Genomic DNA, 21,108 nt, shown 5'->3' with positions numbered 1-21,108 from the left:
TTAAATAAATTATTCTAGGTATGACATTATGAATTTAAGATTTATAGATACTAGCTTTAGTGAATTTAAAAAGTGAGAAGATAAATATTATTAATAGAATCTATTATAAAATTTTTTAATAAAAGTAATGCTACATGACCAATAAGTATTATCATTTTTGGCCCGTACTTAACCAGCAATAATTTGTACTTATATATTACATAGATTTTACACACAATAAACATCTCATTTACACCTATATTTATTATTTTTACTCAAATTTTTTAAAATTTATACACATAAATTAATAAAATTTATCTATTAAATATAATTTAATATTTATGGTGCTAAAAAATAACCAAAAATACTAAAAGTTGTTAATCCCAATAATTTCTCTTTTAATAATAATAATAATAATAATAATAATAATAATAATAATATTTAATAGTTATTTTTATTAAAATAATATTTTGTTATAAAATTTAAACACTTTATAAATTTATTCTCTTATATAATCCATGCTACAAATACATTAATAGCAAGAATTTATATAAATGTCCCATGATTTATTTTTTTTTCTTTTTCCCTCATATTACCGTTATTTATTAATAATTCAGGAGGTTTTGTTGACCCATTATTATAATGAATTTTTAGTTTTGGATATTATTCACTCAAAAATGATTAATAGCCTTTTTTTACACAAAAATCTATATAATGTACACATAATTTTGGTCATGACATTTTTTTTTGTCCTGCAATAATTACTAGCATTTATAATAATCAATCCCACCAAAACCTGCATGCTCCTTTCCATATGTCATCTGTTTATAGAATAATCAAATCTTGGCCATTCTTAATCATTATAATCTTGGCCACCAGAGAACTTCCCTATATATATTCATTCATTCATATTGTGTCGTAATTTGTGTATGTACCACCTGTATGTATTCGTACTTCATAGAAATTTGAGAACATGAGTTAAATGGGTAAAGTCGTGTATTATTATCAAGTAAGAAAAAACTACGTTATCGGAAAAGAAAGTGTAATGTAAATTGATTTAGATTGCTTTTCATAGGATTAGTCTTAGAGGCCAAATAAATCAAATGACAGTATATTATAAAATCAATTGAGATATATTTTTAAAAGATTATATTTGATGTACATTAAAATTAGTCACTAAAATTAATTAATAGTATAAAATACATATATTAAAATATAAAAAATACACTAAAAATAGATTAAATTATATATATTTAGATAAAGTATTATTTTAGTTCTTAATGTTTGGACCAAATTCTAATTTAGTCCTTAACGTTTTCAACGTCATATTTCTGTCTCAAAAAATTTTAAATAGATTCAATGTGGTCATATCATTCAATTTGACATTAATATTGAACAAAATAGATGTGTAGACGCAGGAACGAATCCAGAAATATTATTATGGGGACCAATAACATATATAATATTAAAAAATTATGCAAAAAATTATATAATGTAAAATGTATTACAAAAATATACTGATAGAGAATATATTTTAAAGTATAAAAAATATGAATGTATTTTTTTATTAACGAAGTGATCAATTCTTCATATCATAAAATTCACCCGTAATAGAATCTGTGTCAAATTTTTCAGCAATTTTCTTTTTAATATAATTAAATGACAAATAGCAAGAAATTCATCTTTCATTTTGTTTCTGAGTTATTCTTCACAATATTCATAGCTAAAAAATATCTCTCAATTGCAGTAGTTGAAACAAAGAGAATTAATATCAAACGAATCAAGAAGGACGCTCACAAGAAGAAAAAAAAATCCACTTTATGGGATTTGAAGAATTTTATTTAATTAAAAAATATTAGTAATAATATATTTTCAAATTTTTTAAATATTATTACTTACTTTTTAGATATTAGAAATCATTAATATTTAAGTTAGACTAAAATTTTATTTATATTAGACTAAATACTAAATACATTTTTTAAAAAATTAAATCATACTTAATAACTTATTACTATTAATCTTTTTTCTAAAAAATTAGGGGCCGAGACCTCCACTCGCCCCCGTATGTCCGTCCCTGTGTAGACGTTAATAACGTTATTAGTTAAGTTATATATTTTTTTGTGTTAAAAAAATAACCAAAACTACAAATCCAAACAATCAATTATCAACACTTTAAAATTAAAAAAACATTTATATTAATGATCGTTAGAGATCAAATTAGAATTTGAACCAAATGTTAGTGACCAAAATAATACTTTATTATATATATTTATATAAAATGACTGATTTTAGTGGTTAATTTTAATTTACAAATAACATTTTTATTATAAAAAGAGATATTTTTGTAACAACGATGGAAAAAATAAGTAAGGAGAATGTAATTAATTAATGAATTGAAGTTTAACTAGATAACAAGTAGGCTTCCACTAATTACTTCATAAAATCAATCAAGAGGTCGATGTTGAAAAAATAAAATGAAATAAAAGAAAGCAGTAATTAATTATTGATAAAGAGTTATAATGTTGAAGTGATAATAATTTGTTTAAGCATAAGCAGTGCTGCGAAAGATCTTAAGGGTGCATGCATGAAGAATGTTGAGCAAGAGAGGGTTATTGGTGCACCTAGGAGTCTTGAACTGTCCCAAAGTGGCACCATTTGCAACAAAACAGTCCAGAATCTTCTTGAACGTACCCTTCTCCAGAATGCAAAGCTCCAATGGCCCTATGGAGCTTGTTTTCCTGGAAACGACGTAGCCATAGTCAACAAAAGCAGCGTCCATTTCAGTGGAACAAGATTGAAGCACATGATCGTGTGCCTCTCCTTTGATCTCCCAGAAAATGACGTAGCAGCCGGGTTGGGTTGTTAGGTCGGCGTAGCTTGTGAAGTCAACAAGCTCGGCGTTGTTGTTTGTTTGTGATTGGAGGATGTGAGAGGCTTTCTCCACCACTGCTTGGAGGTCCTTCTCTGTGTTCTTGTCTATGTTCACTGTTAGGATCAGTTTCCTTCTGCATATGAAGTTAAGTTTTGGGGTCCCATTGTGGAATCCACCTACTTCTACTACATCTCCCAATCTGCACCTGTACAGTCCTATAATAGCTACTAAACATTATTATTATTTCAATATTTCTTTGTATCAAAATTAATCACTAATATAAAATATATATTAAAATATAATAAATAAAATTTAAATTTTTTAATTTATTTTTTATTTAAAAAAATAAAATATAATCTTTTATTTTTAAATATTTTTTATATTTTTTTTGTCCTATTTATAAAATAAATGATAAAATTAGAGATCATACTTTATTATTTTTAAGTAAAAAATAAAATTTAAAAAATTTAAATTTCGATAAATATATACTAAAAATAAATTAAATTATATATATTTATATATAAATATAAAATAATTAATTTTAATAGTTAATTTTATTGTTCTTAATTTACTTATTCATTAATTTTTCCATCGTTCATTTTTTCTTCTTCTTCTTATTCTTTTCTTTAGTTGTTGCTGTTTAATTCCATTAAAGCTAAGTCACTCTAGAGTTAATTCTTTTAGTCAAGGTCGGTTAATTATTTTAAATTATTTTTCAACTTAATTTTTTTAAATTTTAAATTATTCAATATAATATTAAAAAATAATTTTACAATAAAAAAGTTAATTTTCTATATTTACTTATATATAAAATAAAATCCATATATTTTTTTAGAGAAAAGCTTAAAAATTAGTAAAATTTATTATTTTTGGTCAGTATTTTTTATCATCCAGTTAATACTTTTTATTTAACAATCCAAAAAAATATTTTTAGTTCACACTTTTAAATTTCATTGACTAACTACAAATTAAAAATAATAAATTCTACTAATCATCTAACATTTCTCTATTTTTTGATATATAAAAAAATATGTAGATATATTGAGTTTCAATGTATGGAGTTATTTTACATGTATAGATATTTAGTTTATAATCAAGTGATCAAATTTATTTCCATGGTAATAGAAAAATACTATTGTTCCAATTATTTTCGTTTTAGAAAATCTTAGTTCTACTTTTGAAAGAAACTGTGCTTAAAAAAAAGTTCTGTTATCTTGATAATAAAGAAGGCATACTATTATCAATAGCTATAACAACATTTGAGATAGCAATGAGTATTTCATCCAAATTAAAGTCTATTCCTTCTGTTTCATAATATCTATTTCTACAATAAAAAAAAATATTAATAATAATAGAAAATTATGTGAATAAATATGTAATTAACTTCACAAAAAAAAATTAACATAATTAATATAATATCTATTGTTTAAATTATATTATTAGGATAAATGATTAATTAAAAAATAACACACTAATAAGAATTTCAAAAGAAACAAATTATGAAATTAAAGAGTAAGAAACTAGAGAATGAATGTAGCCCAAAGTCTTTGGAAGGACTGTTGCAATTTGGATTTTGGAATTTGAAAATGTCAATTATTACTGACAAAGTCATGGTAAAATCCTTGTCAGAAAAGACTGAAATGATAGGTACATAACATCAAATGGAAATAATGATAAAATAAACCACATGTCAAAATGCATTAAAATGTTCAAAAAGAAAAAATAAAAATGGTTCGTGGGACCTTTTTGGCCATTAGATGGCTAAACAACTCGGCCAAGTAGCCGAATTATGCCCAAACATTGGCAGGTTCTTCTTAAAGTAAGTGCCCTTAAATTGAGCACGTTTCAATTATTTTACCAAAAGGAGAGAATGTGTTTTCTTGCAACTAACCACTTTTTATCTTTATGTTGGGGAGAAGACAGTGTGTTGTAATATTGTTAGAATATGGGGTATTTAATTATTAGTATGTAGTGAATATAAATTAGATTATCAAATTTATTATTTAAAACATAAATCTAATTTTCAGATTTATATTTCTAAAATTTTAAAAGGTGTGTAATGTATAAATTTGATTCTTATATTTTTTATTTTAATTTTTAAAAATTTTTATCTCATTCAAATCAGAACTTTAGATTTTTTTTTTCTTTTCATAATAAATTTGACCCTCAGATATATTCAATGCAATAACAATTTTTTTAAAAAAAGCTCTATTAAAAAAATATCAATTCTTTCAATAACTATGCATTACACACCAATTCTCTCTATATAAAAAAAATTAATCACATTTATCATCTATGTAAGATGCATTTTAAACCAACTTTTTTAGAATCGAAATTAATTTAATTTTAAGATTAAATTTTTTATTTAGTATGAATAAAAATAAGAATTAACTTAATTTATAAATTTTAATAATTAAGTTCAAAAACAGTTTATGTTTTATAAAATTTAGTTACAATTAAGATAATTTAGTACGATAAAAATATAAAAAGATATTTTTATACTTGAAAAACAAAAGAGGTGACTGGCGGAAGTCTGACAATCTTAAAATTGTTAAGAACGATTGGACAGTAGTCTAGTGATAATTTTGTATAGTAAATAAAAAATAAAAAATAAAGTCAAATTATTATATTAATTTTAAAATTAAATCAATTTTATTTTTATATAAATAATTTTAAATACAATAATTTATTTTCAATTTAATTTATTCTAAATCAGTTTAAACAAATTTTTGTTCCAAACAAGTTATGTATATACTATAAGAGAAAGTAACTAGGTTTGGCCAAGACTCTTTTAGCCTTTTTGTAACTAGCTACTTGCCTACTAGACAGTTTCCTGTGCATGTTCAATTGAGGGCCATAGCCATATGACTCGTCAGGGTACCCTCCTTTGTGACCTAAAGTTTCTTGGTGTCATTATTTAGGTAAACTATTCCATTTGATACTGTAACTATTCATCATCTATCACTATTAAAATGAAGTACAAAAGTTTTACTATTCTAATGATAGATGATATAGAATTAGAAAGTAATTTTGTATCCTATATTTTTATATAGAGCATGCATATTGTTATTCTGTTTTAATAATATATATATCACTTTGATTTTTGTTAACTTTTATATAAAGTAGGTAAATGTTATGGTGTCTATCAAATTATATCTAAGTTATTAAAAAACTAAATAAATAATATTTAATAAATTTTAAATAATTTATTTTATTTTAAATATTTTATTTTTTATTTTAAAAAATAAGTTGGACAATTTAAATACCACAACAAAGGTACTATGAAATTCACCTATAAAGTATTAAGTAATAGTATAAGTACTGTTATCGAAATGGGAGTAAAAGAACTATGATGGCTTCACTTGTCTATTTTTCACCCTTAAATGACAATAAATGTTATTTTGATATTTTTATATATTAAAAAGTTTATAGAGAATAATTATTATAAATATAAGATAATATTTAGTGTACATAAATATCTAAATATTTTTATACAGAAATATCACCAATTCACCATTCAACAAATAATAATTATAGTATTTCAAATTAAAAGAGTTTACCTAAGATTTCTCTACCTTATGTTAGAACATTATTGGTGATTGGTTTTGAAGGAAAACCAATATAAACTCTAAGGGTGTGTTTGGGAATATGATGAAAACTTAAATTTATTTTAATATTTTTATTTGTATAATTTCTTTTTATAATAATTGATTATCTGATCATTAATTTATATCTATATACTTTAAATAAAAAGCCAAGTGATTTTAAGATAATCTATAGTATTTGAAATAATATATAAACAATAATTACAAAATAGGTATAGAACAATAATTTTTTTATTATTTAATATTTGATAGTTGAGGTCATCAACTTGGTAAATTTATTACAACTAAAAAATAGTAACCTTTGCATAAAATTATAAGTTTCAAAATGTTATTTTTGCTTATATGTTAATTTTTATTTTAAAATTATAGTTCCCATTATAATCTATTTTTCAACTTTCTACGAAAAATAATTATTTATTGGAAAAAGATATGATTCTCAAACATGATCTTATTAGTGGGTTGTTTATAATTTTTATATAGCATAATTTAATGGACTTTATTCAACAAAAAAAAGAAAGATAAGCCAAAAGATTCATTTAGGATCTAATTCATATAAGTGATATGTCTATTAAGAAAGATAATGGCAGATCAAACACCAATAATACATAATCTATGAAAAAAGAGGAGTATATATATGTTGAAAAAAAACAGCTTTTATTTTACAGTAATGTTAGGAAAATTACAAAAAAAAACAGCGAGAAGTTATCTTATTTAGTATTTATTAATTATCGTAATAATTAATAAATATTAAATTAGACAAATTATAATTATTTTTGGCAAATTTTTTTTGTTACCAAATATTTTTGTTATTTTAATATGACTCCCTGAAGTTCACCATTAAAAAAACATTTCAATTAAAAAGATATATAATTTTTTACTCAATTTCAATTACTTTTTGGAAATTATTTTTTATTCTAGATTCTAAATTTTAAATTTTAATTCTTATACTTTTGAAAAAATAGAGTTAAAAAATAATTTAACAATAAAAATTTAACTAATATTAGTTCATTAAAAGTTAATTTTTTATATTTATTCTTAAAAAAATTATGTTTTGTACTATATGTTTATATTTTTACCACATGTTAGTGGTTGTTTTAAGAGTTTCATTAAAAACACTAATTAATTAATTTTTTATCGTATATAAATAATAACTAATCATAATATATACGTTTAAAAGACTTGTTAACAAAATTACCTGCAATAGTTGAAAAAATTGATATGCTATATATGTACGAGGCTATGATATAATTAAGGTAGAAACTCAGTTGCAGTTGACTTCACATGAAGTTGATAGTTGAAAGTTGTTAGATGGTTTGATTGATTTGATTAAATTTTCATCTAACGACTCTCAGCTATCAACTTCACGTAAAATTAGCTGTAACTGAGTTTCCACCTATAATTAAGAGTTGTTAATAATGTTTTACTTATTGAAATGATGAAAAATGAGATGAATATGAATAAGAAGAAGTGCAAACCAGTGAAAGTGGTGAGTGCAATTTCGTACTCTTGTCCAACTTTAACCTTAGATAGTGGGATTGGCTTGTCTTCAACGAAATCATCAGCACCACCATCATGAGAGGAACCGCAACTATGTTTGTGTCTGTAAAGTGGTATGAACTCAAAGTAAGAGAAAGTTGGAACCACTGCAAATGTGACACTCTCTGGTGGTGAACTTGGATCCACATTAACCCCAATCCAGCTCTCACTTGAACCATAGTCACCACTCACCAATGGTAACCCATTTGCATAGTGCCTTAGCCTCTTCAAATATGGTTGCATTGAACCTGTCATTATCGAATACACGTACTTTGCATTTGGCCATAGCTTTGGAATCAAACCAAACCAATCCATCACTTCTACCTCCTCGCATATCCCTTCTATTCTTGATGCCAAACATTCGTTTGGTGTTATGATTTCCAACACCGCCTCTCTCATTTTTGGTACCTTCTTGTTCAAACATCACCACATACAATTAGAAATATATTTTACCTAACAATTTAAGATTTTGGAAGAAATGATTTCATGCGAGTACCTTTATTCTAGAACTTAAGGTGCCATGTCGAATGTCATGGCACAAGTCTCTCCAGAGCTCTTCGAAGCTGCGAAAGGCTTGGACGATGCCATAGACGAAGGCAGAGGTGATGAATTCGACATCATGAGAGAAGAAGAGGCCGAGGAGGAGGTGGCAGTAGGTGGATTGCTTGTAGTCACCGGCGGAGATAACCTCATAGGGGCTGCAAGTGAATGACTTAGTTCTCTCCTGTTTGATCCTGAACTCCTCACTTGCATAGTAGTGTGTTGTGGCGGTTCCTGCAATTAACCCTCCTTTTGTTTTGAATTGGTTGCCGCTGTATATGAATTCAAGAATCTTACCTCCTTCCCTTATTGGATAAACCCTATCATTATAATAGTCACATGTTCAAATCTCAAATAATAAACAATAATCAAATCTCAGAGGTTGCATTGAGAAGCACACCTTGATCTATATGCTGCAGATAAAGTGAAAGTTTCAAGGGTTGTTTGTGCCTCGTGAATGGAACAAATTTCTGCCTTCCTTCTGTGGTTCCGGAACTGCAAAAACCACCCCCACCACACAAGAATATCAAAATTTTCTCTTTTTTTTTTCCAAAGAAAAATGGATGGTGATCTGTGATCAACTTGCATATGATGAAAAGGCTGTCATGTTAATTATTTTCACATGGGCTATTTAATTTATGAATGAATCCTTAACTATACTCCATGAGACAACATAAAACAACCTTATGAATGAAGCATCATATGAAAATTGGAGCTAGAGCTAGAGCTAGAGCCTAGAGGGAATAAATAAGTAGAGAGTATGTATGACCTATACCAGTAAAATATTCCATATATATTCTGATTCCTATAAAAATGTGCATAAACTTAAAAGTATGTTTTGTATGCATAAAAAGGGTGTAACACCCTAATTAATCTAGAAGAAGTATAGAATAGTACCTTAGGGAAAGAGTGGTTATGGGTTGCTGAGTGAGTATAGAGGCAGTGTCCCCATCTGCAATCCTTTGAATAAATGGTTCAAAATCCTCATGAGAGGAAAGAGGAACCACAGAAGTGAAAAGAGATTCCAAAGCACATGCATCCATCTCTGCCACATTAATCTCTTCCTTCCCTACTAATAACCATTTCTTCAGATATTCCACCTTGAAATTCTCTTTCAGGATCCGGCATAGCACCTCCGTTTGGACCGCACCGGCCTTGGCAGACACTTCCTCGAACCACCTAATGATGTCGCCTTCATGATCATTGATGTTGCCATTGTTGACATAACTGCTAGTGCTTCTAACTGCTTCAGGTTCATGTTTATCCATGGCTCGATGATGATGAACAAGTAGCTTAGTAGAATGGAATAATATAGTATATATGATAGTGTTATTGTAGCAAATAGTGTTGCACTAAAAGTGAATAATTATCTCATATTTGGTTGAGTGGAGGGTCCGGTTTTTGTAGAAGGCAAGTAGGTAGAAAAGGCCAAGAGAGAGAGAGAGAGAGGAGCCCCACCATTGAATAATTATCCCCCCCTTTTTATAAAAATATATAATTGTTTTTTCCTCTTTTGTTGATATATTTGGATGTTGTATTGTGTCAAAGAAAAGGGAGTAAGGGGGATTGAAGCAATGAAGCTTATATTGCAGAGCAGAGAGAGGTAGTCTAGTAAAAAAGTACAATGAGTTGTAGACCACATACATGTAATGGTGTTATCGTTTTTGAGAGAGAGAGATTGATTCTTGTGATGGCATGGGGGGTACAAAGGGACCAAAGCCAACCAGTGATGACAGCTGATGAACACTTTCCCTCCAATTTCATTGTCAGCCACCATTTCAAAATGCCATCATAATAATATGTATACCTAGGTTTTTTTTTTACTTTGTAATTTATATACACAAAAATGTTATAAAATTACTAGAATTTATTATTTTTTATCATTAGTTAATTATCAATATTTAAAAATATAGAATAAAATATGTTACTAGATTACTAAACTAAAAGAACTAAATTAAAAAAAATTAAATTAATAGTTAAATAATAAAAAAAATAATAAATTCTGATAATTCTTAATATTTCTATATTATATATATATGTATGGTAAAAATAGGTGTAAAATTTTGGATATACATAAAATTATTTTAATTATGAAATATAACTTTTGTGCTTCATATATATTCTATGAAATAACCATGTCTAATAATAAAATATTTAGACACTAATATACTAACTATTAAAAAAAACTTAAAACTAATGTTAGTCGTAAAAATTGAATTTTGTTTAACAAAAATAATTAATTATTAAAGAGAGGGATATCATAGGAATGTGAATGGGAATATGAGGAAAATATTTATTTCTTTTGTTACTTGCTAGTAGGAGAATGCGACGTGAAGAATATTATTTTTGATAGATATATAAGATGAGATAGATTTTATATATATTTTATTTATTTAAATATAATATTTTGATATTTTTTGTATTTTTTTTTGTTATGAGATTTTATCACGTATTACAGTGGATATAATATAATATATTATTATTTATCTAGTTTGGATTAAAAATATATTTAGTTTATAATATAAATTTTATTATTTAGATTATTTGAATTTGTTTTTTTTTTAATTTTTAATTTATTTTGTGATTATCATCATTTTTTAATATAATTATGCTTTAAACGAAACAAATCTCATAAAATAGAATAAGCAATGGTTACAATTTAAAATCGTAATTATAAAATAAATTATGACTACGATTTTTAAATAGCGTGACATATAATAAGTTATAATCTTGTTTAAATAGTGACTGTAGATTAAATTATGGAGATGATTTAAAATTAGTGTAACCATTGATCACAATTTTAAAATAAAATGATCATAAAATAAGTTATAGTCATACTTAAACTATGACCATAGAACAAACTATAATCACAATTCTTACACGTAATCATAAAATAAATTATGGTCATGATTAAAAATTATAGTGTAAAATGTTAAATAAAAAATACTACAAAAATCTATAGTTATATCAGAACAGGTCACGTATGTCACCAAAAAAAGAATAGGTGGTATTTCAGCGTAACCATTTACCCAAAAGGAAAAATATAGGTAACCAACAAGATTTTTGAATAATGTGTAAACAATGTGAATTAATAAAGTTAAAAGAGTAAATTTAATTAGTAGCATTAAATTAGAGTATAGTATATTTTTATTTTGATTGACGGTTGTTTATGTTGTTCAAAATTTTCATTATTCCCCTAATACTCTTCTTACCAAAAATATTATAGTGAAAAAAACAAAAAAGAACAAAGAAGGAGAGGAAAAAAAGGAAAAGGAAATGGGACGGTGTTGGCTAAGATGGGAGTCATAATCGCTGCCATAATAAAGAAGAGAAAGGAATAGAAGAGGAGATGAGTGACAGTAAAAAAAAAAGAAAAAAGAAAAAATGGAGAAGAGGTCAGAAGGGGGCGACGACCGTGGAGACCACGGTCCACAGTGGTCGCTACCATCGAAGGAGCATAACGAAATCATCAACCATTTGTCTCTTTGTCTCCCTCCATCTTCTTCCTCTTCCCTCTCTTCACTAATGTCCTGATCTTCTGCCTCTCGTGCTTTGTCGCTGCTTTTATTTTGCTACTGTTGTGTCACACTGGTCTGTCATTCTATTATTGTGGTTCTCGCCTCATCGTTCTGTTCTTCAATCTTTGCCTCGGCATCGAGGTGCGACCTAGGCAACAATGGCTTTTAGCTAGTCCTCATTTTTTTATTTTAATTTAGTGCTAGTGTTAGTGAAAGTAGAATTTTTTTTAAGCCGTGTTGTTGGTGATGTTATTAGTAGTGGTAATGTGATTGTTATTGTGGTATTAAATGTGGTGATGAAAAATAGTTATAAAGGTTTAGGATTTAGAAAAAGAGCAAGTAGTTTTGATTATTGTTAATGCTGATGATGATAGTTTTAACGATGAATGATGATGGAAGGATATTATTTCCAGATTTTAACATTTTCTTTAACTGAATCAATAAAAATTTAAAGGTTAGATATTTTTATTAAGGAAAAGTACATGGAATCAAGAGACCAGCAAAAAATTAACCAAAATTACATTAATTTATATTAATAATTAATTTTAAATTTTTTAAATTCAAAATTTAAAAAATTTAGAATTGATTAAGTAAACCTAATTAAAACATTTTTCTCTTCTCTTTCACATTAACCTACCCACCTCCAATAATCACACACACAGACCTCTCTCTCTCTCACCGTCAAGTCCTCTCCGCCTCTCCACCGTGACTCACTTCTCTTCTATCACTGACATCTGGCTCGTCGGATTTGCCACTGTTGACAAGAATCGCTTTCATTTCGTGAACCAGATGTGTTATCGGAGCCGCCGTTGTAGTTAGAATTGAACTTGAGCTCGATCCCTAAGGCGGTGGCGATTCCGAAGGCGGGGGGACAGCCGGAGAAGCCATGGAGGCAGTGGCGGGCGTGGAGGGAGGAGGCGACGGAGGAAGAATTCCTTACAACCAGCGCATCTCTTGGCGTCACCATTCCGGCCTCACTGATAGTCTAGAACAATGGGTTAGTTAGTTACGCCAATTTCTAGTTCTAGATTTCTAGGTGTTTGTGATAATTCCCAAGTTGAAAATTGAAGTATATATGTTCTTGCTTTTGAAGGTGGACTTGGTTGGAGGATACTATGATGCAAGTAATCATGTGAAGTTTGGATTGCCAATGGCTTTCACAGTAGTCGCACGGTAGCAGCATCATCACGATGTTGCTCTCGCGTTTGGGATATTAGATGTCATTTTGATGATTAAAAAAATTGCAAACTACAGAAATATAAAAAAAAAATATTCATTTAATTAATATGAAAAAAAATATCATAATACTTAACAAAAGAAATATCCAGTTATATTTTAGCAAAAATAATTAAATATCTATAAAATTTTAAAAAAATATAAAATTCTTAAAAAAATAGAGACATTCACATTTGCAATACAAAAAAATTCGAAAAATATATAAAAGAACATTCATTTAATATGAAAAAGAAACATTCTGATACTTAGCAGAAGAAATATCCATATATATTAACTCGTAGAAATTTTGGATTCACTCAAAGGTATTTGGCTGATTTTTTGTTAATACCCAGCCCTTTTAGTTTTCTAACATTGTTCATATATATATATATATATTAGCGGTTTTTTTTTTAATTTTATATTTAAGAGAATCTAATAAAAGATTAAAAACATTTATCAATTTTGCATTGGCTTGTCAATCCATCAATACCTCTATGATGTACATAGTGGGTCCTCCTAAAGATAACTGCATAACAAGACAATCATTCATAAATCACACTATTAATCAAATAGAAACTCATCATCATCAGACAGTGAATTATTTGATGTTTCTCTCAATATGTACATCCATTCTTTTATTTCAAACTTTAGCTTCAACAAATTTGAAATACTTTTAAAACGTTACAGCGTTTCATCATGTGTTTGCATTGCAAGATGAGGCTAATTTTTTTGCTTATATACGTTTGTTATAAATTATCGAGTTAATTTTGAAATAAATTTAAAATATATTTTATTCTAATATTAAAGCCTTGATAAAAATAAAATGGATTTACTAAATCAAAAGTATTAAAAACCATTCTCAACAAACAGGCTAGAATTGAAATAGCAGTTAAAGCAACTAAGCAATTATATAAAGCATTTTTCAGTTACAGTAAAGCACACACACATAATTCATATTATATATAAGACACACGTATTGTATTACTTTAATTTTAAGAGAAAAAAAATATCTTAATTAATAACTTTTATTATTATTTTTAAATATATTTTTATCGTAAATAAAATTATTATATTGAGGAGTTAATAAAAGTATTGATTAAAATAGATTAAAGGTAAGTGATATATAGGTGATGTACGTTGTGTCAAAGTTTTAAGAGATGTTGTCTATGCGTTAAAAATTAAATAGGGTAAATGATATTGATGGGAGAAAAAGAAAGAGAAAGTTTAGGGAATTAATTCTGTATGTAGTAGTTAAATTTAACTAAGTTAAATAATAAGATTTGGAGTATTATTATTTATAATTGATTTTTATTAATATTAGACCAACTTAATTAGATTTGATTAATAAAATACTTAGATGTGTAGTATTATTCACAGTTAAGTAATTAATATTTAAAAAATTTGATTTTAAAAATAAAAAAAAATTAGTTTTACGCTCCAAAAATATGTGGCCTCCCATTTCTCTTACCTCTCTTCTTCTCTCCTTCTGTGTCTTTTGCTCAGAAGTCGTCCACGCGTCCTCAATTGCGAACGATTTCTGCAGTTATGCCACAAACAACATTTCAAAACTGTGTCGTTGCGCGGCGCCATCATCACCGTCCGTTGCTCAGAAGTCGCCCGTCTCAATAGTCACGCGTTCTTGTACTTACTTCTTCTCTTGATCACTGCGGCTTCCATCTCTCTAGAATCGAAAAGCGAGAGGATTCTTTTTAATAACGTGAGATGTTTTTTTTAGGTTTTTAATAATGTGTTTTTTTTATGTGTTTTGTTTATAAGTTTTGGATGTTTTTTTTTTATGTGTTAGATTTTTTATCATAATTAAAAGAGTTTTTTTTTATATTTACAATGATTTTAAAGATTTTTTTTATGTTTTGGATATTTTTTTCAATTGATTTTAGACATTTTTTTTAGTTTATTTAATTTAGAGTCCAACTAATAGTTAGTTAATTGTTGATTATATTTTAGTTGATTACCTAGCATAATTACAAAAGTAATGGGAACTGTAATTGATAACATACTCATAGAATTTTGTCAAACATGCTACTACAATGCATGCAATGAATTAAAATTCATTTTATTCTCTTCATTCGAACTATATATATAAGGTTTGAGACATTACTTACAAACTGAAATTTATAATAATATGCTACATATATATATAGTTATAATTCCTTGCTGAAGAGTAGATAGTAGATAGCTTTAATTTTGGTACATTTTATCGTCAAAGCAGTTGTCTCTTTTATTGTCTTTTTCATACCATCTTTATATACCTTCATTCAGAATTCAGATAAATGCATGTGATCTTGTCAACATGCACAGCTTCATGCATACAACCCATGTGCTGCAATTACTACCGACCACAACAAATTACTTTTTTCTTTTTAAATAATTATTTGAGTAATTATAGTTTGAAAAATGTATTTAAATAACATTTTTGGTAGTGCATTTGACTTTAATCTTTAAAACAGTTAAATTTATAAACAATAAAAAGGCAGCTTGACTTGCACTAATAATAACCAATGACGATCGATGATGATAAATCTATCCTATCATTTTCTCACCAAAACCTCCCCATTTCATTTCCACATAATAAGAGAGTATACGTGGTCGACCTCAATCAACACAAATTGCACGTATGATTGGGATTATGATATGATATGAAATCTATGTTGTATAATTATATATGTGGGGCAAAGAAGATACAGCAAGTGGGAAAATCAGTGTATATATATATATATATTCGAGTCATAATTTATTTAGGGCACATACATGTTTAGAAACTTGATTTTCTTTACTCTTTCCGTACAATATGTTGCAACTTCTTTCATTCTAAATTATTGTCATTTTTATTTTTTTAACATATTAAAAAATAGTATTTTTATTTTTTAGTCATTTATGCACGCATATTTATAGTGGTCAGAGAGAATAAAAATGATATCATGAAAATTCTCAATGACTTAGAGAAGGAACTAAATTTATGACTTCTTTTAATTTTATATATTTTAATTTTAAATCAGATTTAAATTAAAATTGTTATTGAGTCTGCAATATTAATTATGCAGAAAATAATTTTATTTTACTTTATATAGAATAAAAATAGAAATAGAATAGAAAAGAGTAAATAACATAATTATGTATTCTATTTCAACCACCATATATAATGTGACTTACATTCAATCTCCACCATAATTATGATAGAATTTCTACTATTTTTCTCAAAAATTACAAACATCAATTCTCAAGGATTCTACCCAATTTTATCAGGACAAATCAAACTTTTATCTAAACTTAATTTGATTAGATTTACTTTCTAAACTTTTAACCACTAAGTGCTCACCCAATTTACTAAGAAAATTCTCTCTGAATCATGAATATAAAACAAAAATACATACAAAAGAGTTTGACATGATTTCTGACTTTTTTCCAATATTACTTTCTTTGTCTTTTTTTCAATGACTTTTTTTAATACTTCACATGTTTGCTTTTTTTCTATTGAATGTAAATAAAAAAAGATAAAACTAAAGAATATAAATTTGAATGTAAAACGATGAAGGAGAAAAAGATGTAGCAAAAATGTTACGAAGACCTAAATAATGTGCTCTCTCTCCTTACTTCAATTTCTGGTAGTTTATCCTTTTAAATAAGAGTAAAGTTTTTAAAATTTGAGTTTGGTTGAACACATTTAACTTTGTTTTTCTTCTCCAAAAATCAGAATAGAGACTTAAAGAAGAGATAGGACAGCATCAATGATTCATGGCTTGTAGAGTTAGTATAAATTTTTACCTAATTACTTTTCTTTTTTTTTTATTTTAAGGATCTGAACCATTAATCTATTCTTTGGTTCAAAATTTTAACTGTGATCTTTAATTTGCAACAAAAAAAAGTAATTTCTATTTTCTTCTTCTTATCCAAAAATGTGTAACAGAAAAATGGCAACTTCAACAAGTTAGACTAGTTGCACAAAGATAACAACTTCCTTTTTTTGCTTTACCTCTGGATCAAATCAAATTTGATTTTACTTTTTAGCTGTAATTTTTGACTTTTTCCTCTCTTGCCTTTTCAGTTGATGATTCACTTTTTCTCGTTGCTTGAATCTAATATAAACATTCCTTTTTACTTGTAAAACTTCTTTTCTTCCCTAATTTAAGGTTAGTCACTTAGGCTATGGACAGAAGAAAGAAGTGAATACTTAGTTAGAGAGATGAGCATATTATAGGTTTAAGAAGAGAATAAATGTTAGCTCTTGCAATTAGATTTGTGTTAATTATTTTTCTGGATAATGAAAACACACATCACACTCACTTTTAAACTTTCAACCCAAACCACTAATATTTATTATCATCAAATTATTATTATTTTTTTAAATTCAACATAATATATCGTCATGAAACATTTTGTCTTATAAGTTTAAATTAAAAAAAAATTATATTTTTAACATATTTTCTTACACGAAAATTTTGTTTACATTTTTGTAAGTTTTTTTTAAATAACAAATTAAATTTTAAATTGTTACGTTATAAAAATTCTAAAATTATATTATGAATCTCGAAGGATCAATATTTGAAAAAAAATTTCATATCGAGGGTTAATACTTAAAAAAGAGCCTTATAAAATCTTAAAATTTTTTGCCACATGAACTAGTTTTTGTGGTGATAATTTTTCCAAAATCTTGTAGCTCATTATATTTGTACTTTTATCGAGAGTTGACCAATAAGAAAGAATTACCTGCAAAGATTTTTAATAAGTGAAAGATTCTAATAGTCAAAAGACCGAGTGAAGTGCTACTGAATGAAGCTAAGTGAACGCAAAATGGAGCTAGAGACTATGTCATCATGAAACTATTTGCTTAAAAACTTAAATTAATATTTTTAATATATATTAATTTAGAACAAAAAAATACCCTCCATATTAAATAATGAATAGTGAACTCTTTGTTAATTAAATAAATTTTAATTTTATATTTATTATATTTATATTAATAATTTATATTTAAAATATTTTATTTTTTCTCATTTTATTTTACCTTATATAACAAGATAATTTTTTAAAAACATTACACTCGTTATTTTAATTTATTGAAAATGCAGTAGTATTCGCCTTAGAAATTCACATAATAATTTTAAAAGAGCATCACATAATTAACTTGTTACTTTGATATTAGTTGTCATTCATATATACAAGATTCAGCTATTTATATATTGAGTTGTTCTCACTTCTACATAAAATAAACCAGTATCTTTATTATATATATGTTTGAATTATTTTCGCAGTACATATATATTAATGTATCAGGGTCGCTGTGTTCTGATCTGGCACTGCTTCATTGGAATGGCACAGTGTTGCATCAATGGTGCCAAGCCCAATATTATTAAGCTCTGCATGCACAGCATTAATTATTCATTCATGTATAGTTTAAATAGCTAGCTAACTAGCTACCGTACCTCTAAAAATCTGAATAGATAAAGGGTAGGTCATATTAACATGACTCATATGTCCTTATCTATTGCTTCATGAATGGATCAAGACAAAGCCTATGTAAACATCATTTCGTTAATTCATTTTTTCTTCCTTTCATCACTGCAGAAAACTGGTAGATAGCAGCAATATAATTTATTTGCAGCGATTTCAAAAACTGTCTCTATCTGCTGCATTTGTTGTAGGCCATCAAACGGAATTAATTAATAATATATAATTGATCTTTAATTATAGAATTATATTAAGTAATTAACTTTTTTCATTCAACAATTTTTTTAAAATTATTTTATTTATTTTAAATTTTAAATTCTACACTAAATTATAAATATTCAACTTTAAATCATATGTTATAATCCTAAATATTAGAATTGATTAATATTGATGATTAACTGAAAATTAATTTTTATAGTTTGTCTTGATTAAATATCATCAAAATTATTGACTGCTGCCTATATGAGTACATGCTTTTCTCTAGCTCTTTCTTTTCTTTGTTTTTTTTTTTTGGTGAAATATGTGTTTGAAAATTGTGTGTAAAATCCAACGCATAAATGGTCCCCTGAAAATGGCATGTTGAAACCATAGTCCATTTTACATTAACAGCATTGTCGTGGTGGGCGAGATTATATTGACCGGGACATTTTTGGTCCTTATAAATTAAATATGGAAAAGTATATGGATCTCTTTTAATTAGTAAGATAATTAGAGTTTGTTTGGGTGAGTTTTGATGTGAAAAGATTTTTTTTAATTGATTTTTTTAAAATATTTTTTAAAAAAATAAAAATAATTTTATATTTAGATATTTTATTATGTAAAAATATCTTTTATTTAATAATTATATTTAGATATAATAATATAAAAGTATTATTTATTTATTTATTACATTAAAAATATTTTTTAAATAAAAAACTTTAAAAAAATGGATAAATTATAAATTTAAAAAAATATTTTTTTAATTTTTTTAATACTTTTATTTTTACTATTAAAATTTTACTAATACATTAAAAAAAAATCTTTTTTTAATAAGTTAATAGCGCACAAATAAACTCTTAATAATATTCTTCAACATTAATATATATATGTTTTATAGCCTTGGAAATTGCCAGTTGGCAGTTGACACTGATAAGGACGAGCTATACTGTTTGTTTAGTCTTTTCTGGTTGATAATGTAATGTTGCACAGTTTATGAATTGTGATAGTTTCATTTTCATTCTCTAATTTGGAAAGATAAGGGCGGCATAACACAAACAAATCAAATCACACACATACACGGACATTATTATCCATAGACGTGGTTAGTCAAACTTATTATCAGAATGCTATTCTTTAAAATTATTTATTCAATTGCCATTGTTTTAATAGGATATATATATATTTGTTAGGAAGACTAGTTGATTGTTACGATATTAGTAGTTGCTTTTAAGATGTACCTGTAACTAATTATGAATTATTTATTTGAAGTTAAATATTAGATTAGGATAAATTAGTATATCACCATTGACTATATTATTGTTTGAAAAAAAGTGTGATTTTGAGTTGATGATTGTTTTGTTAGTAATGCTTTGTCGAGATTTTGTTACGGTTAATCACTATGTTATGTTAGGATTACTTTCTAATTTGAAATCAATAATTCTTTAGTTGATAATGTAGTTACCATGATAGATGTTGATTATAAATTATGTTTAAGATATTATTATATTAACGATTTTTTTTGCTGTATTGGTTCATTATAATGGACGGTCAATCAATGACGATAGTATATATAGAATAATGATTCTTCCGAATTTTTTTTTTCCCTAAAAACTCAAAAGAAAAATCTTCATAAAAAATCTGGTCTTAAAAATGGTGGTGTTATTTTGAAAATGACTTGCATTTTTTTGTTGTAGGAGTTGGAAAGTGACTACTTGTAAAGTGGACAAGAATACAGGTTATCTTTTTTCATTTTATCGTACTTTATAATCCGGCATGTCAAAAACTAATTTATTAGAGATCGAAACTCTATTTAAAGTTTTGCTGCTAAATAGACTAATGTCTGAGTTAAGTACTAGACCAACCAGGTTAGTTTATAGGTTATGTCTTTTTTTTTTTTTTGGTCAGGTAGGTTATGTCTTTTATATGCTTGCAAGCTTCACACGATTCAGAATCATGTATTGTATATGGATTTTTATTTTTTTTGTTGGTTTACACCTGTATATGGAAGTTGAATAATTAAGAGAAAATGTATGTTATGGAAGCTAAGCCCAAATGTTACGGAAGCTAAGCCCATATGATGGGGAATCCATCATTCACTTATTAGTCTTCTCAAACTTTAGTTTAAAGACGGCACACACTTAGTCCAATCATAAAAATAAGTGAGAAAATCTAAACCAAT

General features: G+C 26.4%; 1 pseudogene; it reads right to left on the bottom strand.

Annotated features, from left to right (window-relative positions):
* Positions 1-2,395: 2,395 nt before the first annotated feature.
* LOC112769048 (indole-3-acetic acid-amido synthetase GH3.10-like) lies at positions 2,396-9,913 on the bottom strand (annotated as a pseudogene).
* Between the last annotated feature and the right edge of the window lie 11,195 nt (positions 9,914-21,108).

This window comes from Arachis hypogaea, chromosome 18 (genome assembly GCF_003086295.3).
Source record: "Arachis hypogaea cultivar Tifrunner chromosome 18, arahy.Tifrunner.gnm2.J5K5, whole genome shotgun sequence".
Taxonomy (NCBI): Eukaryota; Viridiplantae; Streptophyta; class Magnoliopsida; order Fabales; family Fabaceae; genus Arachis; species Arachis hypogaea.
The sequence above is the reverse complement of the archived record's forward strand: the minus strand, read 5'-3'. Positions and strand labels throughout refer to the sequence as shown.